The sequence below is a fragment of the Budorcas taxicolor genome, chromosome 1, assembly GCF_023091745.1.
Source record: "Budorcas taxicolor isolate Tak-1 chromosome 1, Takin1.1, whole genome shotgun sequence".
In the NCBI taxonomy this organism is placed as follows: Eukaryota; Metazoa; Chordata; class Mammalia; order Artiodactyla; family Bovidae; genus Budorcas; species Budorcas taxicolor.
Window position 1 is genome coordinate 13,700,510 of NC_068910.1, and position 23,393 is coordinate 13,723,902.

The window sequence follows — 23,393 nt, forward strand, 5'->3', positions numbered from 1 at the left end:
TTGTACCATAGACTTGTTCTTTTACTTGTGTCAGGAATGGAGTCATCTTTGAATGTAAAAAAGCAAAAATAAAAGGGACTGAAATATTTGACATATGATGAAGTTCTGTGATATTTTAGTCAGTGAGTAAATTGATATTTATATAACCTGGTATATTCATTCCCCCTGATCCACCCTCCCTTGAATGTTGACTTAATAACATGCCTGACTAAATGATGTTAATTACTTTAAATTGCCAAACTGGAAAAAAAAAAGTAAGCCAGCATTCATTCAACAAGTGTGCTGTGATCTTTTCTGGCTGAAGCCAGGAAAGAAGAGCTGAAGTGTCATAGGGGAAAGAAGGCTGGGATGTAACCTGAGCAGCTCAGGAAAAGGGACTTGTACATCCTGGGAACACCGGCTGCTTGGGCCAGACAAGGAGTGGGGCTGAGGGTTAAGTTCATGGCACCGGAAGCTGGCTCTGGCTTTGAATCCTGGCTCCACCCGTGACTAGTATATGGCCTCGAGAGCTGCTTAGCTTCTTATTTTACATTTTCTCCCTCTTTAAGTGATCTCTGTCTTACTGAACTGTTGTGAAATTCCATTAGATCATGAATCTTAAACTGAGCTCGGGGTCTGGCAGTCGTAGGAATCCAGTGAATGGTAGCCATCATTATTCTTACTGTCTCGGAGTCACGCACCCACCCTCTGAGGTCATTGTCGTTGCCTGATCTGGAGGCCATCAGCTCTCCAGACAAAGACCGTTGGCTTATTCATGGCTCTATTTTTGGTTCCCACAATAGTCTCCATCAGTGACTATTTGTGAAATAAATGAATGATTGCAGGGAATAAATGAACTTTGCAGGTGGAAAGAACTGGGGCTCAGGGAGGTTGGCTGGAGCATAAGGGACAGCATAGAGATTCCCGCCAGCTCTACTGTGTCCTCAGCCATGACCGTAAGCTACTGGTGACTTGATGGCTCCACTCTTTGGTGCTTACCTAAATTCCTGGGAACTATCCCATTCGTTCCCAGTGATCTAAAGGTGAAGTGTGTGTGTGTGCATTTGTGTGTGCGCACTTTTCCAGGACGGCATCCAAGAAGATAGGTCGTATTAGATGTAGCCTCCAGGTTGTTTAGAAACTAGTTGGTCATTTTCATTCTGAGGCAAAATAGCAGACTGGTAACCCTTTGCTCTTTGGGGAAAAACTCCTTAAATGTTCTTGTGTTCTGACATATTGCAAAGTCCCACTGGAATGTTGACATAGTTTATACCCATCAAGGCCACACTAGAGGCACTTTTGCTGGGTCTTGGGAAGGGAGAGCTTGTCCCCTTGAGCTCCATGTGTAGGTGTCATCTTTCTCTTGTAGGTTGCAATGATGATTTTACATCTCCCAGCTCACCCCAAGCCCCTAAGATTCTCATTGCAATGGGCTGTGAAGCTCCACTGTTTCTCTTCTTTCTCAGATCCGTTTTATGGGCAAGATTGCTAGGTTAAGAGAAGAAAAGGAGAGACAGAGGAGCTGAAGTGTGAAGAGGAGTACTTGATGCTGTTTTTAAAAAGTCCTTGAATTCAGCCCTTGAGTAGTGCAGTATAAATTTGAGAGATGATGGCTATTAATTCTTTGCTTCTTGTATAACAGCTTTTAGTCTAGGATGTCAAAATATATCAATAACACTTTCTTTCTCCATTTCTCCATTTCATGTGTAGGAGGGAGGTAGAGAGCATCTCCAGAGAGCTCACTGCTGCTCGGACCGTGGCTGGTCCTTAGCAGGAGCACGAGAAAAATCTTAATTTGATGGTTTCTTTTGTTTATTCGTTCATCATTCATTCATTTATCCAACAAACATTTTTGCCTCTTGCTACTTTGTCCCGGGTATTGCACTGGGCGATGGGTAGAGGGCAAGGGAATTGAGACACAGCCTGTACCCTCGTGGAGATACAGTCCAGTGCGGGAATCAGGCATTCCACAAAGAGCTAGACTAACGTGGACGCGCGTCCCTGCAGTGCTCTGAAGTGGCTGACAGCATGTGGCTGGGGAGGCCCACTCTGGTCCAGGGGCAGAGCAGGCTTTGCTGAGGGGATGAGCTTCAGCGGAAAACTGAGGGATGGCAGGAATTAACATGACAGAGAGAGAGAAGGGGGGACCATGGGTGCTGTCCAGTCTCACCGCCTGGCCTGGGCCCGTGCTCTTGGCACAGGTTCTTGGCCCCAAAGTCATTCCCTGCTTTCTTTTCAGCCTTTGCTGCTTCTTGCTCCCACTCCTCTAAACTCCCGCCTTGTCTCTAGAGCTGCCTGTTGCGTTTTTAGTCTTCACAGCCTTCTTGAATTCAGCCATTAGCTGTTGAGCTTCTGCTAAGCCAGGGGCCCAGTCCTCCATTGCTGCTGCCTTTGGGAAGCCTTCTCCCATCCTGACCTCTTTTCCCTTTTATACCTCCCTATGGAGAAGGCAATGGCACCCCACTCCAGTACTCTTGCCTGGAGAATCCCATGGACGGAGGAGCTTGGTGGGCTACAGTCCATGGGGTCACAAAGAGTCAGACACGACTGAGCGACTTCACTTTCACTTTCATGGTTACCCTGGAATGCGGGAGACCCAGGTTTGATCCCTGGGTTGGGAAGATCCCCTGGAGAAGGAAATGGCAACCCACTGCAGTACTCTTGCCTGGAGAATCCCGTGGACACAGTCCACAGGGTCGCAAAGAGTTGGACACGACTGAGCGACTTCACTCGCTTCACTATGGTCACCATAATTATGGTCACCGTAATTGACCTTGGATTCTTATTCTTGTCGTACCCTCATTAAGCCTTTCCCCTCAACTCCACAAGCTGTTTGAAGCCCTCTGTCTTTATCATCTTTGAGTTCCTAGTGGCTCCCTTGGGTGGGCAAAGCCCTGGGATGATGACGATGACAACACAGAGATACTTGTTGAATGTTTACCAAGAGACGGACAGATTCAAGACACCTAATGTGTATTAACTCATTTAATCCTGACAACAACCCACAAGAGCAAGTTACTCTGTTATTATCCATAGTTAGCCAATGAAGAAACTGAGGCCCGCGAACTGTTAGTGACTTTCCAAGAGGCACTGAGCTAGGAAGTCAGGGGACTCTAGCTCAGGCCTTTCGACTCCCGGATCTGGATTGCCCCACTGCAGCACACTTCCTTCCTGGCTTGGCCCGCGTTAGCCGAGCTGTATGTGTGCAGTGCTGCCAGGTACAACCCGGCCCTCTCCAAGGCTGTACACATGTACACAGCCTTGGGTGATGACGCCCATCCTTCAGATAGCAGGAGAGGCAGGGTCATGAGTCACCTTCTGTGCTTTAGAGCTTGTTTCCATCACAGGAAGCAGGGAGCAAGCCCATGTGAACACAGGGGCTTCCAAAGGCACCGAGACAAGAATGGCCTTGCATTGCAAGGTTCGAACATAGCCGCTTCGATGACCACCTGGGAAGAAATAGTGGCTGTGACAAACTATAGTTTTTAAAATTGCAAAGTGTTGTCTATTTATAACACTGTAGAAAATTTTGGAAATATGGAAAAGTAAAAAGAAAGTGAAGACAAACTGCTATCGCATTATCTTGGCCTGATTACTGTTAATATTTTGGTATGTTTCTTCCTTTGAATATGTGTGTGTGTATATATATATATGCACATATGTATATTTATTTTTCATAAATGAGATCATATTGTACAGACTAGTTTATAAGACATCTCAGAGTGGATTCTGGCAGGGTAGGGACCACTTAAAATAATTATTTTTCCTGTGAAAAATAAAATTAGCTGAAAAACTGATAAGTACCAGATGACACAGTAAGAAAAAAAAAATCCTAATCCTGTGATGCCGGAGTTGTTATTTAGTCACTAAGTCGTGTCCAACTCTTTTGTGACCCTTTGGACTGAAGCCCACCAGGTTTCTCTGCCCATGGGATTTCCCAGGTAAGAATACTACAGTGGGTTGCCATTTCCTTCTCCAGAGGATCTTCCCAGCCCAAGGATAGAACCTGTGTCTCCTACACTGCAGGCAGGTTCTTTATCACTGAGTCAGTCACCAGGGAAACCCGTGATGCAGGAATAACCACGTCAGAATTTTGTGGCATTTCCTTTGGGCTGCTTGCTTGAAATTGGAATCACACTGTCAACATGAAGTTATTTTGTTTTTCCCCCTAAGTTTATCTCATGAACGTGTCCCCTTTTTATTAAGTATTCTTCAAAACGATTTGTTTCTACAAACATTTCACTATGCAGGTGTTGGGTCACGTCTGTCACCTTCCTCCCACTGTCGGACACGGAGATTGAAGCCCAAGTTGCCACTTGTTGTGGACAAGGCTTTGATGCACACCCCTGTCTGCCTCTGTTCCATTTCTGATCACGTCCTTCAGAGCCAGTCTCACTACGAGAGTCTCTGGCCAGGGGATGAGAAACCTGTAAGCACACCTCTTTTCTATTGCTGCTGCTGCTGTGTGTGTGTGTGTGAGCGTGCGCACACACCCACGCGTGCATACCTGTGTGCTCATCTGCCCTCCTTGTTTCTTCCATAGTGTCCAGCTCTGTTCCGTGGCTCAGTCTTGCCTGGGAGAACAGACAGCATTGATTGGACTAAATGGCCTTGGCTTTTCTTTACATGTGCAAGACAGTTGACATGGAGTTCAAAGCAAGACTCAGGGATCAGGTGTCCCTGGGTTCCAGTCGAGGCTCTGCTGCTTACTAGATGTGCAGACTGAGATGAATTATCCGACCCCCTTGAGTTTCGGTGGGCTAAGGGAAGCTGATATCTGCTTGTGGGGGTTATTAGGAGTGTTAGATCAAATAGTACATGTCAAGTGCTCAGCACAGAATTGAATGCATCATAAGGGCTCAGTAACAGCAAATGTTATTATTTTTACTATTTATTCCAACTTTCATCCCTCAGGGCTATAGAAATTTGATTCATTTTTAAACTGCTACTGTCTGTACAAATAGGTCGAATATTCTATGGAGCAGTTTAGTGTGTTTTAGCTGCTCTCTGTGTAGTTTAGCGGGAGGTCTTAGGGTGTCAGATGTGACTTTAGAAGAGTTTGAAGTTTTGGGTTGGCTCTTAGGAAGCATGGCTTGAAAAAGACAGATGAGGAGCTAAGTGTTGGCTGGGGGAACACAAGCTGCCTCTGTAGTCTCCCCAGTGCAATTGTTTTTGCCGTCAAATAAATTAAGGGTAACAGTAATAATAGGAATCACCAGCAGCTAATTATAAAATGGGGTATGTTGCCAATTATGCAGCGGTATCTCAACCCCAGAGTAAGTGGAGGTATTTGCAGATGCAACTTGTGCTGCACATAATACCAGGAGGCCGGGGGTTGCATTTTGAAAAAGACAACACCTGGGATGTGTGTACATGGACTTCCGCATCCTGGTCGCCAGACTAGACTCTGTTTGCTGCTCACTTGAAAAACTGGGGCTCTAGACAGTTAAGAATTGTGGTTTTCTTTTGAGGAGTTGTCCCCTTATCCATTTAATATTGTTAGAACATATAAGGAGGAAGAGGAACAATTCCTGGGGCTTTCTGAGTGTGTGTGTCGGGGTCTGAAACAGCAAACCCTCGTCCTGACACTGAATGCTTCGGTGTCTCAGGGGACTCTCCAGGGAAGAGACGGACATAACAGAACAAGGGAACATCGATAGAGAGATTAGACTTCCTTAGGAGGCAACAGGGGTGAGGCTGTGGGGAAAGTGTTCAGGTGATGATGCTGTCCCTTCAAATGGTCCCTCTTCATGCTGAGCTCTGTGCACCACGGTGCCCTCCGTGCATCCAGCATGGGCTCAGGGAGCGATCAGTGATCCTGGAGGGTGGGGTCTGTCTTTAGACAAGTTGCTGAATCTCTCAGCCTTTTTACCCTGATCTCAGGGAGTAAGATATTGCACCTGCCTGGAAGGGGGTCACTACAGGATGAAACAGCTCACAGTGGTGTTTTATAAGCTGTCCTGGGGGGCTCAGACTTCATGGTGGTTGTGCAGATCTGCAACCATGCTGTCTCCTAGGGACCTGAGTGGCCACTTTGCCCTGGGGAGACGCTTGGAGGTGGCCGCACGCTCCCCAGATCATGCTCCGAGTCCTAGCCTTTTCTGCAAACTGGAACCGGCAGCACCCACCATCAGGGCGGGTGGCTTGTATTTACACTGCTGCCGTGGATTAAGCATCAGAAACCAGGAGAGCAGGAGACGTATGGGGCAAAGCCACGCCGGGCCCTCCTCTCTCTTTGGATTCCTGCCCTGTGGTCCCTCCAGCTGACTGATGCCCTTTGCTGCCTGCATCCGCTTTTGACTCGTCTCTCTGCCCACCGATGTTCTGCTGCTCGGTTATGTAAATCGCTTCTCTCCACTGGAAGGGAATAGGGCTGCAACAGTTTACAGCCTGGCAGGGAGACTACTATCCTTTCTCCAGCCGAGGACAAATCGAGGACCCCATTGTCAGCTTGGTGGGAGCCCCTTTGGAGCCAACATGAAGCTGAAGCCCCATTTCCTTTGCAGAGAAATTCTGGCCCGAAACTCTTCCTCTGCTATTGGCAGGGGTTGCAGCTTGAGCGACCCCCTCCCTGGACCCCTCTCCAGCATCCTGAATTTCAGCAAGGGCAAGCGTTCTCTGTCAGAGGTAGCATTTATGGAGAGTTTTCTCCAGGCAGGGCAGTGTGCTCAACCCTGAGCTTACATTGTTTGGTTTAATCCTCAGCACATCCTTCTGAGATAGCTGTGCTCCTGTTTTGCCTGTCTTCTGGATGGTGAGTCGTAAGTGCAAGCAGCCAAGTAATTTATTCGAGGTCCTACCATCACTGAGTGATTCTGGAGGGGAGAGGGTAACGAGAGCTTGAGGATTTGAGGGAGACACAGTAAATACAGTAACCGCCAACGATTTGGAGCCCCTGACTGCTCAGCACTCTGTAGAAGGACCCACGTTCCTCTCATGGAATTCTCTTGAGGACCCAGGGAGCAGGTGTGATCATCTCCATGGTACAGACAGGAGCTGTGTTTGGGAAGGGCCGGCCCAGATCACACAGGGCACGATCCATGAGAGCCATTTGTACTCGGATCCGTCCAACTCCAAGCCTGGAACTTCAGCCCCTCTGCTCTTCTCTTCGGGGTCTACACCTGAGATGTTTCTCTGACCTTGGGGGCTCTGGACTCACTACTCTGACTCCAAAGGAAACACAGTCTGATTCATCTCCCAGAAAAATAAACCCACAGCCCAGAGTATATTTAAGAAGGAGCATGGTAAGAGAACAGCTTCCAAAAAGGGATGGACCACGACTGAGACAGGAGCACTGTGCTCACCACCTCCCCTGCGAGGGCAATGGGGGCTCCTTGCTCCCCCATGGGATGAAGGGGATGGAGTCCCGGGGTCTCCAATCTCGGGCAGAGTGTCTGGCTGTGCACCCAGGATCCTACCTGGGAGCCTTGGGACGTCACCCCTCAGGGGGCACTTTAGCCTGTGTGCCTCAGCAGAAGAGGAGAGGGCTGCCTTGGAGCTGTCACCCTCTCGTCTTCCTGGGTCCCCACACCCTACCAGCCACCAACTTGTTCACTCAGGACTGGGATCTACGTCCCTGGGGGCTGGCGCCACGTCCCATCACCCTGGGCTTCTGAATCTCTCAGAGGGCAAGCCTAAGGGATTCTCCCTGAGAACCACTGTTGGGGACCCCAGCTGTCCTCACCGCCGCGGATGGGCGCCGTGTTCCCCTCCTGCGATTGCATCAGTTCGTCACAAGGTGGCAGCAAGTAGTCAGATGCGAGGCTGCGGCTGGGAGCCTCTTTGGTTTAGGAGTGACCCATCTCTACTAGGTCCCTGGCCTGGCCACGGATGAAGCTCAGCGTCACTCATGGACTTTTGTTGCCTGCGCGGCAGTTCAGCGAGAAATTAAAATTTCGCCTCTTTAGTGCATAATGCTAACAATATACTTTGATTTCTAATTGGTTCTTTCTGCATTAAAAACCCACACTTTGCCAGGAGAACCATGCACAGCTACCCAAAAAGATGACAAATAAGTGTGAGGGGAAGAGCTGGGGATGAGGCATAGCTAAGAATCTACTCTGCTCTGTCGCTTGGGCACGTGGCGTCACTCTTTGGGAGCCTCAGTGTTCCCATCTGTAAAATGGGGAAATGATGGCTTTGGCTTCATGAGGCCATTGTGAGGAGCAAGGAACTCATGCATTTGAGGCAATCACCACAGTGCCTGGGACAGAGGAACTGTTAGCTTCTCTGATTCTTGTTGGAGAAGACTCTTGAGAGTCCCTTGGACTGCAAGGAGATCCAACCAGTCTATCCTAAAGGAGATCAGTCCTGAATATTCGTTGGAAGGACTGGTGCTGAAGCTGAAACTCCAATACTTTAGCCACCTGATGCGAAGAACTGACTCATTTGAAAAGACCCTGATGCTGGGAAAGATTGAAGGCAGGAGGAGAAGGGGATGACAGAGGATGAGATGGTTGGTTGGCATCACCGACTAATGAACATGAGTTTGAGTAAACTCCAGGAGCTGATGATGGACGGGGGGCCTGGCATGCTGCAGTTCATGGGGTCACAAAGAGTCGAACACAACTGAACGATTGAACTGACCTTGGTGTGTACAGAGCGTTAGAGGGTGAATGGAATCAGGGAAGCCTTTGCTTGGAGAATTTCCCACTAGTTTCTGGTAAGAGAGCACAAAACAGACCCTTCCTTCTTTATCCTTCTCTGCTGCAGTCTGGTGCTGTACGGAAGAAGAGACGGCAGACTTTGGAGCCAGACTGGGTCAGGTCCCGACTCTCCCGTACTCTGTGTGATCTTGGGCAAGTTACATAACTCTCTGTGCCTCTGTTTCTTCATCTGTGAAGTGGAGATAACTGATTTTGGTGGGGATTACAGTGTCAAGACACATGGGGAGCACTGGGTAATGTTTGCTTTCATTGTCTGGCTTGACCATCTGCTTGACTGAGGGCCAAGGCGAGCCTTTCCAAGGGTTTCACAGGAAGAGTTGTGACTGGGTGGTTCTTCTACAGCTGGCTTCCTCGATGCTTCAGATATGCTCATGGAGCTGCCCAGGGACTCTCAGCCTCAGATGTGTCCTCCATTCTCATGGCCCTGCCGTGTGCTGCACTCAGGGCTGGGAGGCAGAGCCAAAGCGAGGGGCTCACAGTGCAGCAGGACAGCTGGACACAGAGCGAAGCTTCAGGATGGTCAGCAACCCCTCCTGGCACAGACCACAGCCCTGGAGGGAGCGTGGCCGCCTGGTTCAATCTCCCAGGGGTGCTTGCGTTCAGTCGCTAAGTTGTACCCGATGCTTTGTGACCCTATTGATTATAGCCTGCCAGGCTCCTCTGTCCTTCACTATCTCCCAGAGTTTGCTCAAGTTCATGTCCACTGAGTTGATGATGCCCTCTAACCACCTCATCCTCTGCCACCCTCTTCTCCTTTTGCCTTCAGTCTTTCCCAGCGTCAGGGTCTTTTCCAATGAGCCAGCACTTCGCACCTAGTGACTCGGTGGTAAAGAATCTGCCTGCAAGGCAGGAGACACAGGTGGGATTCCTGGGTGGGGAAGATCTCCTGGAGAAGGAAATGGCATCCCATTCTAGTATTCTTGCCTAGAGAACCCCATGGGCAGAGCAGCCTGGTGGGCTAAAGTCCATGGGTTCACAAAGAGTTGGAGATGACTTATGACTAAATGACATCCTGGGGTGCAGGAGACCTCAGAACAGGAGGGGCCTGTGGAACCAGCCAGGACTTGGCAGCAGGAACAGATTTGTCAAGTAGAGGCTGTATCCCAGGCTGGGGGGCAGCCGGGCATCACTGAGTTCAGAGTGGAGGCAAATAAAGTTTTTGGTTATTCCTGGGGAGCAAAAGCCCCTAAAACTCCAGTGAGTTTAGATGCAGCTCACCTACATGAAAATGATTTTGTCATTTTCCAGTTTCCTCTATTTAGTTTTTACTTTAGGGGTTAGAGATTTAAACTTTGGGAGATGCTTAGAGGATTTTCAAGGGAAAATGAAAATGAAAATGAAAATGAAAGACAGATGGGGTAGTCTTATTCCAGGGGCAGGAGGAGAATGGGACTGAATGAGATTCAGGCATCCCTCCCCAGACCCCTCCCCTCTCCTGCGAACAGGGGCAGGGTCTGGGCAGGTCTGCACCTCCCATTCTGGCCTTGTTTCTGTGTCCATGGGGTTTAAGCTGGGGATGGTTCTGGTATCTCTGGGAGCCATTGTGTGTTTTTGTCAAATAATCTGGACATAGTAAATTCTCGATAAATGATAACATCATTGTTATTTCTATTATAATTACTCAAACTTCATTCTCTTAAATGGTAGAGCTGTGGTCACATTTCCCAGGGAGAGACATGAGTCATGTGTTAAAACCATCATAGAGGAATAAACAAAGTGGTAATTACAATTCAGCCAGGATTAGGGAGTATTCTGAGGGGAGACAGCTCCTGAAGTAATTGGGAAATTGGTGCTTAATACATGCTGGGTAAATGGATACATGGATGGAAAGAGGAGGAGGAAGAGGGATGGGTGCCTGGAGGGATGAATGGATGGATTGGATGAGTGGATGGATGGATGGAGGGATGAGTGAATGGACTGGATCAGTGGTTGGGAATGGAGGGAGGGAAGACAGAAGGGAGGGCTGGATAAAGGGATGGACGGTTGATTGGCTGAAGGACTAGATAGAAGGATGGGTAGATGGATGATTGGGTAGGTAGGTTGATGGATGGAGAAATGGGTGAATGGGTGGGTAACTGGGTGGATGAATGGATGGATTGTGGAATCGATGGTGAATGGATGGATGAATGAGTACATGAGAGGATGGCTGTGGTTAATATTCCATACTTGAAGCAAATGATATTAAATGGAAGTTTCTCATCTCAGGAGAGTGGACATTATTCTGAAGCGGACTTCATACCCAGTGCCACACCTGGAATGTTTTGGCCATTGAGCTTGTGCCTCTTTCTTTAAAAGCTGCGTTTCTATGGGCAGGTCCTTTTATTTGGTAGGACTTTAAAATGGTGCTTATTCTTCCATCCACTCATTCATCCAATCATTCATTTAATTAAAAAAACAGTCCCTGAGAGAGTTTGGCTTCTTTTCAAAACCTTCTCTGATTAAATGCATGTGAACTTAAGTCTCACACAGTCTAGCACTTAGTAGGTGCCTCAGATATTTTTTTAAGGAATAAATGCATCTTTCTTAGATGTTGGTTATTTGTCCATACTGTGGCCCAAGAAATGGACAAACTGAGAAAGAAGTGAATCACTTAGGGCCCCAGAAAGGGGAGAGGCAAAGGCAAAATGAAACCTCAGAATGTAATTGTTCCATCTTTCCTTCTTAATTTTTAATAGTGTTTAGAGAACAAAGACACATGGGTGAAATATTTTAAAGAGACATTTATAGATATTTTGAAGTGCAAGCTATGATTGATCTTTTCAATACCAGAAGAATTTTTATCTCAGTGTGAGAAAAAGTGTGCGGTTGTGTGACTTCAGTCTTATTTATTGTAACCAGATTGCTGAGACAGCCCCTCTTGTTTTACAGACTTGCTGGAGAAGCAAAGAGGTCTCCTGGGAAGGAGTTTTATCTCAGTTGGACCCGTATAGGTGACACTGGTGTTGTTGCCAGGAATTGAGAATCGTGGGAGAGGGCCACCACACTCAGTTCCCTGTGAGCTCATTGTATCGGGTAAATGCGTCAGAGGTCCACTGGGACCCCAGTCTCCATCTGGAGGAGAATGTAGACAAGTTCCTCTGTACTGAGTATCCACAGCCTTTGCAGGGCAGGGGTGTCAGGTTATAGTGACATGTGGTAGCTCTGTGACCTTGAGCAGGTTAAGTCACTACTCTGGGCCTCAGGGTCCACATTTGTAAGAAGAGGAACATGTTCTCCTGGGAAAGGTTGGGCCACATATGTAAGCACTGGCCACTGACCACAGTTGGCCGGGCAACCAGTCAATGCCAGCAGCCTACCTCAGTCCCTTAGTTCAAGATAGTGGAAGGAAATAGGAAAGGAGAAATGCACACATGATACTTTGGAGTCAAAATAAATACACTTACTGAAAAATGAGTGGACTTGGGGTTTGTGGGGCTTGTGGACTAACATAAATCTCATCAACATATTGAATATATGCTGTTTGTCAGGCACTGGGCTTGTGTTATTGTTTATGAACAATGAACAAGACAAACGTGGTCTCAGAGAATGTGGTTGAGGGGTTCTGGCTGGATAGATGCTAAATAAAGGAATAGATATAACGGAAGAAACCATAAAGGAGCTATAGTCCATCTTTTGAACTTTTTAACATGACTCACAGTAAGAAATATATTTACATGGCAAAGTGGTGTGTCTGTGTGTGCGTGTGTGTGTGTTTCAATTGTTTTTTTCTTACATGTGCATTGCACTGAATTTTTTATTCTACTTATTTAAAAATGGCAGTTCCAACCCACTAAATTAATTATATTACTTCTTACAATTGCCTTGTTATTACTTGCAGCCTGAAAAAGGTTGTAGAATGAGATTTTTTTCTGCTGGGATTTGAGACTTGGCTGGTGTGTCCTCACGATAAAGTGAAATGTGATCTAACACCCTTTCAGAACCTCCATTTGGGGCAGCATGGGCACTCAGCCAGTGAAGAATGAGAGGCTAAGTAATGTGGTGGAAGACAATCAAACACTGAATTCTAGAGGAGTCACAGCTTTTTAGCTGAAAACTGTATGGATTTGGGGGCTTTCCTGGTGGCTCAGCTGGTAAAAAATCTGCCTGCAATGCGGGAGACTTGGGTTTGATCCCTTGGTTGGGAAGATCCCCTGGAGAAGGGAAAGGCTACCCATTCCAGTATTCTGCCTTTAGAATCCCAAGGACATATAGTCCATGGGGCTGCAAAGAGCTGAACACTACTGAGTGACTTTCACTTTCACTTTTTCACTGGTGCCTAATTGGTAAAGGATCTGCCTGCCAATGCAGGAGACATGGGTTCGATCCCTGTGTAAGGAAGATCCCCTGATGAAGGGAATGGCAAGCCACTCCAGTATTCTTGCCTGGAGAATTCCATGGACAGAGGAGCCTGGCAGGCTATAGTGCATGGAGTCGCAAAGAGTTGGACACGACTTAGTGACTAAACAACAACAACAGTGTGGATTTGTGTCAGTTCAGTTCAGTTCAGTCGCTCAGTCGTGTCCGACTCTTTGTGACCCCATGAATCGCAGCACGCCAGGCCTCCCTGTCCATCACCAACTCCCGGAGTTCACCCAGACTCATGTCCATCAAGTCAGTGATGCCATCCAGCCATCTCATCCTCTGTCGTCCCCTTCTCCTCCTGCCCCCAATCCCTCCCAGCATCAGAGTCTTTTCCAATGAGTCAACTCTTCGCATGAGGTGGCCAAAGTACTGGAGTTTCAGCTTTAGCATCATTCCTTCCAAAGAAATCCCAGGGTTGATCTCCTTCAGAATGGACTGGTTGGATCTCCTTGCAGTCCAAGGGACTCTCAAGAGTCTTCTCCAACACCACAGTTCAAAAGCATCAATTCTTCGGTGCTCAGCCTTCTTCATAGTCCAACTCTTACATCCATACATGACCACTGGAAAAACCATAGCCTTGACTAGGATATGGATATTCCAGTATGATTGGAATGGCAAAATCTCTAGGGTAGTTGAGCAAAATGGCTCTTTTGATCTAACCAGCTAATTTGAATGCTATTCCCCATACAAGTAATTATATTCTTTCATTCTAACTCAAACAATTTTACTAAGGTTCTACTCTGTACCAGGTTTAGAAAAAAGACATAGCTAGTATTTCTGTACCATTTGTTATGCATTGGGTTGGCCAAAAACTTTGTTCAGATTTTTTCATATGATGTAACGGAAGAATTTGAATGAACTTTTTGGCTAACCCAATATGAGGTACTAATCCAAGCACTTAGGGTATAAAATCTTTTAATATTCCCGATAACCTGATTATTCCTACTATCCCAGTTTCACAAATGGGAGCCAAGCCTAGGAAGGTAAAGTAACTTGCCCGAGATCAGGGACTGGGTCAGTTCTTATCCAGAACTCTTGGGTTTAGGAACCTGTGTCTTTCACCTCGTCCTGTTTTGCTAACACATCTCAAGAAGTATATTGAATGCCTCCTACTGTTTCTTCCCCCAGCTTATTATTATTCCCCCAACTGCAGCTGACATACCTCTGCAATTTTTCTCTTCTAGAATCTTCTCCCAAAGACAGCCATCAACCTCCAAGCAGTTACATGGCTCAGTCCAGGGGCAAGGGCCACTGGGAGAGAAAGAGGATCAATGGGTGTTTTGTTAAAGATAACCTTGAACACAGCATTGAGGTTTCTTTCCTTTTTTTCTTAACATGATCCAAGGAAAAGCAAGTACGATCCATGAAAAGCAAGTTGTAGAGACAACTCCTTCATGGTGTGGATGAATGCTGTTTCATGTGAGATCATCTCTTGAGTCCAGTCTATTAAAAAGCTTATCAGCAGGTCCCAGCACCAGAGCCACGACTGTGGGGCAAGTGAGGAAGATCATTTAGGAGCAGGGCTACTTCTTGGAGCAAATAGTCAACCTGAACACATTTTGTCTGTTTTTGTAGATGCCGTCCAGAAGCTTTATTTACTGTAGTTTATTTACTGTAAAATTTATTTATTTGGCTGCTGTGGGTCTTAATTGTAGCATGTGAAATCTCATTCCCTGACCAGGGATTGAACCTGCATTGGGAGTGCAGAGTCTTAGCCACTGGACCACCAGGGAAGTCCCTGTTTACCATAGTTTAAAAATACATAGAATGTCACTTTTTTTGTTACCCCACCACTCCTCTGCTTTTCATGTAATCTTGCCAACTGAGGTTTTGCCAAACATCGTATTTTCTTTAAGAACCTAATTATTAGCTTATAGCTTGTTTTTGAGGCCATGAAGTCTGATTTATAGGCACTTGTTTTGCCTCCCAACTCAATGAAAGCTCCATGAATACAGGAAGCTTGTCAGTGCCCTCCTGGCCTTCGGTTGGCTCCCAGAAGCAGAACCTGAGTTAGTAATCTCAGTGCATATGGTTTATGTATGAGATGAACCCAGGAAACACCATCTGGGGAGTGGGGAAGTGAGAAAGGGTGTTTTTGTTAAGCCAGTTGCCATGGTGCAACTGAAGTGTAATTCACGGGGGTTCCCACTGTAAGCTCGAGGGATCTGGTCCTGTGTACACCGAGGCTCATCAGTCACTGAGGAGGGCTGCTCCTGGGAGGCACGCAATCCTCAGGAATTCCGGCCAGATTGGAAGGTGGGTGGGGCATCAGGTCATCTGCTCCACCCCGTGGCACCTCATGGTCAGTGTCTTAGGCTCCCTGGGAACCAGATTCCAGGATGGCTCCTGGTCTTCATGTTCCTGTATAGTCCTCTCCTTCCCTGGATCAGGGCTGGTCCTTCCTGGCAGATCTGACGATTTGTGACTTCCGAGGCTTGGTCTCTGTCCTGGTCTCTAGGATCCCTTGCTCTGCAGGAGCTAGCTGCCATGTCTTGAGGGACCCGCGTGGACAGGAGCTGAGGTCCCTGGCCAACAGCCAGAACAGCCAGCACCGACTTGCTAGCTAGTTGAGTGAGCCACTTTAAAAATGGATTCCCTGGGACTTCCCTGGTGGTCCAGTGGTTAAGACTGCATTTCCCCTGTAGAGGGCGTGGGTTTGATCCTTGGTCAGGGAACTAAGATCTTGCATGCTTCGAGATGCAGCCAAAATTAAAAATAAATAAAGCACACTGCCACCATTGGAATAAAAAATGGATCCTCTAACCTTGTCTCATGGAGAAGGCAATGGCACCCCACTCCAGTACTCTTGCCTGGAAAATCCCATGGATGGGGGAGCCTGGTAGGCTGCAGTCCATGAGGTCACTAAGAGTTGGACGCGACTGAGCGACTTCACTTTGATTTTTCACTTTCCTGCATTGGAGAAGGCAATGGCAACCCACTCCAGTACTCTGGCCTGGAGAATCCCAGGGATGGGGGAGCCTGGTGGGCTGCCGTCTATGGGGTTGCACAGAGTCGGATATGACTGAAGGGACTTAGCAGCAGCAGCAGCAGCAGGTGACGTTAACCAAGGGAAAAGGGGATACGCAACAAACTTTCCTCCTAAACAGCTTTCCTCCCCTCTCCCATGAGATCTGCCACAATTATGTGGGAAGTTTTCGTTTAACTACCTGGTATTGCCAGCAGTTGGTACATCCTCTCCCGGCCCTGGCCTCTATATTCTAAACACCTCCTATAGGTGTCAGCCATAAAGTACCGTCTCTATTACTCTCTAAGAAAATACTTAAAGCAAAGATGAATAAGCACTGACTCTCAAGCAGCAGCAACCTGGTCTCAAGGATACCATGCCCAGCCGAGACTTGATGGTAATCACTTGTGAGACCCCATACGGGAACTGCTCAGCTAAGCCTTTCCCCAGTTCCCACCCCACAGAAACCAAGAGAAATAAGAAATGAGCATTAACATTTAGGTCACTAGGTTTTGGGGGTGACTTGTTACACAGCAGTATGTAACTAACACAGTCAATGAAGCCTTCGATTGCTTTGCCTTTGCTGGAGTTATTTCCTCGTCCAGTGAGGGATGACGAATGTGTTGAACAAAGATGATGACTTGAGTGGGAACAGTGAGAAGAAAGATGATAAATTCTCCGTGCAGAGGCTCTTTTCATGTAGCAACTTCCTTGTAATCATTACATTCAGAAGTTCTTTGAGGCTGGGGAGAAGCAACATGTAATTTTAAAAGGTGCTGTGCTATTTCAGAAGGAAATTGCCAGCCAGGGCTGGAGGCATCGAAGCTCCACAGTGCCGTGCCGAGACTGTCCTGTCTCTGTGTTGTCTGTAATCTCTGCTTCCTGTAGTCTGCCTACTTAAAGCTCTGTGATTCTTTGCAGGGGCTGGGATGTTCTTAGGAGCCCCCTGGCTCGCTATTTCTGTAGGCTTCTATTTGGCTCTCTAGGGGGTGTCTCTTCCAGTTGCAGCTTTGAGGCTATCCTGGGTGCAGTTACAGAAATCCCCCTACCTGTTAATATAAATCCTTTGGTGAGCTATTCTATTTCAGATGCCTTCTGTGGAAATTCTGTTCCAGACCAACTTGGAAACGTTTTCAGTATCAATTCTGTCTTTGAGCAATATCCTGGAGTTCACTGCTTGCCAGGGAAGGAGCCCAGCTTGAGCCTCCAGAGCCCTGTGGGGTGGGCTTCTTGCATCTGACCCCTCCCAGGCAGAATCCTGTGTGGCATCTTCTCTCTAGAACAAACAGACTTTCCCTTTGGACATCAAATATTTGAAAAAAAAAAAAACTTAATTTTAAATGGTTACTTTCCATTTACAGTTATTACAACATATGGGCTATATGCCTCATGCTGTACAACACATCGTTGAGCCTATTTTATACCCAGTTGGGGCTTCCCTGGTGGCTCAAATGGTAAAGACTTTGCCTGCAGTGTGGGAGACTCCAGGGTTCGATCCCTGGGTCAGGAAGATCCCCTGGAGAAGGAAGTGGCAACCCACTCCAGTATTCTTGCCTGGAGAATCCCTGGACAGAGGAGCCTGGTGGGCTACAGCCCATGGGGTCACAAAAAGTCGTATATGACTGAGTGGGTAACACTTTGACTGTCACTTTACACCCAATAGTTTGTACCTTCCACTTCCCCACACCTGTCTTGCCCCTTACGCCTTCCCTCTCCCTACTGGAAACCACTAGGTCATTGTCTATGTCTGTGAGTCTGCTTCTTTCTTGTTATATTTACTAATTTGTTGTATTTTGTAGATTCCACATGTAAGTGATGTCATATAGTTTTTGACTTTCTCTGTTTGACTCATTTCACTTTTAGCATGATGCTTTCCAAGTTTACCCATGTTGCTGCAAATGGCAAGAATTCATTCTTTTTATGACTGAGTAGTATTCCACTGGGCTTCGATGGTAGCTCAGCAGTAAAGAATCTGCCTGCCAATGCAGGAGACGAGGGTTGGATTCCTGGGTTGGAAATATCCCCTAGAGAAGGAAATATTCTCACCTGAGAAATCCAATGGACAGAGGAGCCTGGCAGGCTACAGTCCATGGGGTCGCAGAGGAGTCAGACATAACTTAAGGACTAAACAGCAAGGATTCCATTCTGTGTGTGTGTATATAGATAGATAGATATCAATCACATCATTTTTATCCATTTATCTTACATCAAATCTTGAATAACAAGAGTGTCAATGAAGAAGTGGCTTCTTGAAATTGGATGGGCATGCTCAGTTTTCAAGGGTTGGTGGTGTTTTCCTCTGCTTTTCCTTTTGAGGATTTGGTTAAGATCCCACATGGTTTCACCCGCTGAACTGTTTCTGTGTTAAAGTGTTGGAAACAGGGTACTTCCTCTTGGGGCAATGATTTCATTTGTTCAGCCAGCATGCCCTTTTGGACCTCGTGCTGCTTGGAGCTTTGGGTCAGACTCCCTCATTTGCAGAAATGCAAAGAAAACGGGCTGTCTGGATCTTTCCCCTGTGATAGTCGCTAGTGGTGTTCATGAGTATTTCCTTTCTCTTTCCTCTGGGTGCATGTTAAATCACACTGCTCATCCTGTTGCAGTGTGGTCATGTAGCTTGCTTTTGGCTGATGGAATATGAATGGAGGTGAGATGTGTCATTTCTGGCACAAGAATCCTGTGAGAGTCATGTGTCTGCTCACCCTGCAACTGTGGTGTTTCAGAGGGTAAAACTGTCAACCCTTCCATTTTAAATCATCCAACCAAGCACTCTTCAAATTATTGCCGTTTGCTTTTGTCATTTATTTTATATTGGGGTCCTGGTTGATTCAATCATCATTAAACTAGTACATGATCATTCGTGACATTTTGGAAAGTGGGGACTAAATTGGAAGTGGTCAAACAGAAGATGGCAAGAGTGAAATTGACATAGGTATCAGTGAACTAAAATGGACTGGGATGGTTGAATTCAACTCAGATGACCATTATATCTACTACTGAGGGCAAAAATCATTTAGAAGAAATGGAGTAGCCCTCATAGTCAACAAAAGAGTCCAAAATGCAGTACTTGGATGCAATCTCAAAAACAACAGAATGATCTCTGTTTGTTTCCAAGGCAAACCAGTCAGTATCATGGTAATCCAAGTCTATGCCCCAGCCAGTAATGCTGAGGAAGCTGAAGTTGAACAGTTCTATGAAGACCTATAAGACCTTTTAGAACTAACACCCAAAAAAGATGTCCTTTTCATTATAGGGGACTGGAATGCAAAAGTAGGAAGTCAAGAAACACCTGGGGTAACAGGCAAATTTGGCCTTGGAATACGGGATGAAGCAGGGCAAAGGCTAATAGAGTTTTGCTAAGAGAACACACTGGTCATAGCAAACACCCTCTTCCAACAACACAAGAGAAGACTCTCTCTAACATGGACATCACCAGATGGTCAATACTGAAATCAGATTGATTATATTCTTTGCAGTCAAAGATGGAGAATCCCTATACAGTCAGCAAAAACAAGACCAGGACCTGACTGTGGCTCAGATCATGAACTCCTTATTGCCAAATGCAGATTTAAATTGAAGAAAGTAGGGAAAACCACTAGACCATTCAGGTATAACCTAAATCAAATCCCTTACGATTATACAGTGGAAATGACAAATAGATACAAGGGATTAGATCTGATAGACAGAGTGCCTGAAGAACTATGGATGGAGGTTTGTGACATTGTACAGGAAGCAGGGATCAAGACCATGCTCAAGAAAAGAAATGCAGAAAGGCAGAATGGTTGTCTGAGGAGGCCTTACAAATAGCTGAGAAAAGAAGAGAAGCTAAAGGCAAAGGAGAAAAGGAAAGATATACCTATTTAAATGCAGAGTTCCAAAGAATAGCAAGGAGAGATAAGAAAGCCTTCCTCAGTGATCAGTGCAAAGAAATAGAGGAAAACAATAGAATGGGAAAGACTAGAGATCTCTTCAAGAAAATTAGGGATACCAAGGGAACATTTCATGCAAAGACGGGTACAATAAAGGACAGAAATGGTACAGACCTAACAGAAGCAGATGTTAAGAGGTGGTAACAGTATATAGAAGAACTATATAAAAAAGATCTTCATGACCCAGATAATCACGATGGTGTGATCACTCGCCTAGAGCCAGACATTCTGGAATGTGAAGTCAAGTGGGCCTTAGGAAGCATCACCATGAAGAAAGCTAGTGGAGATGATGGGATTCCAGTTGAGCTATTTAAAAGCCTAAAAGATGATGTGTAAGTGTTGCACTAAATATACCAGCAAATTTGGAAAGCTCAGCAGTGGCCACAGGACTGGAAAAGTTCAGTTTTCATTCTAATCCCAAAGAAAGGCAATGCCAAAGAATGTTCAAACTACCGCACAATTGCACTCATCTCACACACTAGCAAAGTAATTCTGAAAATTATCCAAGCCAGGCTTCAACAGTATGTGAACTGTGAAATTCCAGATGTTCAGGCTGGTTTTAGAAAAGGCAGAAGAACCAGAGATCAAATTGCCAACATCTGCTGGATCATCGAAAAAGCAAAAGAATTCCAGAAAAACATCTATTTATACTTTCTTGACTATCACAATAAACTGTGGAAAATTCTGAAAGAGATGGGAATACCAAACCACCTGACCTGCCTCCTGAGAAATCTGTATGCAGGTCAGGAAGCAACAGTTAAAACTGGACATGGAACAACAGACTGGTTCCAATTAGGAAATGGAGTATATAAAGGCTATATATTTTCACCCTGCTTATTTAACTTACATGCAGAGTACATCATGCGAAATGCCGGGCTGGATGAAGCACAAGCTGGAATCAAAATTGCCAGGAGAAATATCAATAACCTCAGATATGCAGATAACACCACCCTTATGGCAGAAAGCAAAGAAGATCTAAAGAGCCTCTTGATGAAAGTGAAAGAGGAGAGTGAAAAAGTTAGCTTAAAATTCAACATTCAGAAAGCTAAGATCATGGCATCCGGTCCCATCATTTCATGGCAAATAGGTGGGGAAACAGCGGAAACAGTGGCTGACTTTATATTTTTGGGCTCCAAAATAACTGCAGGTGGTGACTGCAGCCATGAAATTAAAAGATGCTGGCTCCTTGGAAGAAAAGCTATGACCAATCTAGACGACATATTAAAAAGCAGAGATGTTACTTTGCTGACAAAGGTCCAAATAGTCAAAGCTATGGTTTTTCCAGTAGTCATGTATGAATGTGAGAGTTGGATTATAAAGAAAGCTGAGTGCCGAAGAATTGATGCTTTTGAACTATGGTGTTGGAGAAGACGCTTGAGAATCCCTTGGACTGCAAGGAGATCCAACCAGTGAATCCTCAAGGAAATCAGTCCTGAATATTCATTGGAAGGACTGATGCTGAAGCTGAAACTCCAATCCTCTGAGCACTTAATGGGAAGAACTGACTCATTGTAAAAGACTCCGATGCTGGGAAAGATTGAAAGCAGGAGAAGAAGGGGACGACAGAGGATGAGATGGTTGGATGGTATCACCAACTCAATGGACATGAGTTTGAGTAAGCTCTGGGAGTTGGTGATGGACAGGGAGGCCTGGCGTGCTCCAGTCCATGGGGTCACAAAGAGTTGGACTTGACTGAGCGACTAAACTGATAGTAAGAGGTGAAAAAAAATCCATAATTTTATTTGTAGTATTGCTGCTATTAACATGTCATTTTTTTTCTTCTAGACTTTTTGCTTGCTCAGTGCAGATTTTTTTTAACTTGAGTTCAGTGGTTTGGGATGTACAGTTTTATGTCCTTTATCCTTCTTGCTATTAATCCACACTCTTCCTAATAGTTCCTTTTAATGATTGTGTAATAGGATTAAACAAAAGTTTAAATGAAAAACTTTTAAACTTCAAAATCATAAAAAAAACCCTATATTTTTCATAGCTGTAGTCAAGGAGGGAATAAGTAAAAAAAATTTCATAAATTTCTCATTAGCACCTCCCATGTACCAGGCTTGTGCTGAACATGGAGGCGAATATGACAGAATTATCAAGTTCTGTGGGGCTGGTGCTGATGAACGCTGATGGTATCTTTAATCTCCTTGGATTTGTTACCCACTAAGTTCTTTGTCTTCCTTGGCTAATGGAATCTACCTATTTTGAAACACACACACAAAATTTGCTCTTTTCCCAGGGGAGAACTCAAGCTTCTACATTTGGGGAGTCCACTTTATGCATACAAAATTTATGAACACAAAATTGTGTTTTTTTTATGAACTTTGTGTTCACTTTACGAACATAAAATCATTAATAGAAAAGAAATCACAGCGTATGATGTAAAAGTTGTATCATATACATAACATACCATAAACATTACAAAATCCAGAAAATAACATAAAGTTATTATTACTATTATTTTAATTCATAGCCTAACATGTTCCATGTTCCCAAATCTCTCTCTCTCTTTTTTTTTCCCCTACAGTTTTTGGCTGAAAGCTCATTGATCGGTTTTTCACATGGTGATGGTTTTGTAATATCATTTTCTATGGAAAAAATAGAAAGCTGACTCATTCTTTTTTGGCAGTGGTCCTGCCCATGGGGTGCCCAGCAGAATAATCTGGGAACTATTACAGTCCTAAAGCTGAGGATGCTCCCCAGGCTAATTAAATCAGAATCAGTGGGACCCAGGCATTTGCCTTTTATAAAAGCACTGGGGGAGAACCACCGCTCTGAATAGAATGGAAACTTGACTTCTATTATTGGTAGTGTAGAAAACTTTCACTCCTTGTGACTGGTATTGTCATGTATATTTTTAGGTGTGTCAAATTTGGGAAAACTCCCATCAGACTGCTTTCATACAGGAGCTGTGAGACTTCGGGGCATTTCACATTTTCTGTGCAGTGACTAATCTTAAATGTCCTTTGAATTGAAGACACTCGTTAACCAGTTTGTCATTGGTGTCCTCATTTTTTCAGGCATTTTAATGAGATTTATGCTGGTTTTCATTGAGATCAGTATTTTGTGTCAAAGGAGTAGGAAGTTAAATGACCTCAGGAAATGTGATTGAGACCATTTTAGCCGAAGGAAGCAAGTGAACAGGGGCGAGGTGGAGCCAGCAAGGCCAGTGTGGGAGGAGGGCAGTGGCAGGTGGGGTAGCCATGGGCTAGGTGACTGGAAAGGGGTCCTGGGTTCAGGGGAGAGAGTGCCTCTTACCGTAGTGCTGGAGTGTGCATATCTGCATTACAGTAAGGGATCAGGAGCGTTGGGGTTACTCCCTTCAGAGGCACGTGAAGCTTTCTGTGAATCCCAAACATTGCTAATTATGAACTAACATTGACACGATAGGAAAACAAGATATATACACCCCTCTACGGGCCTCCCTGGTGGCTCAAATGGTAAAGAATCTGCCTGCAATGCAAGAGATGTGGGTTGGATCCCTGAGTTGGGAAGATCCCCTGGAAGAAGGCA

At 45.6% G+C, this 23,393-nt stretch overlaps 1 protein-coding gene across 1 annotated transcript in view; it reads left to right on the plus strand.

Moving 5' to 3' along the window:
* The window catches only part of CACNA2D3 (calcium voltage-gated channel auxiliary subunit alpha2delta 3), an 877,155-nt gene that overhangs the window by 20,315 nt on the left and 833,447 nt on the right, over positions 1-23,393 (plus strand). The window lies entirely within an intron of this gene.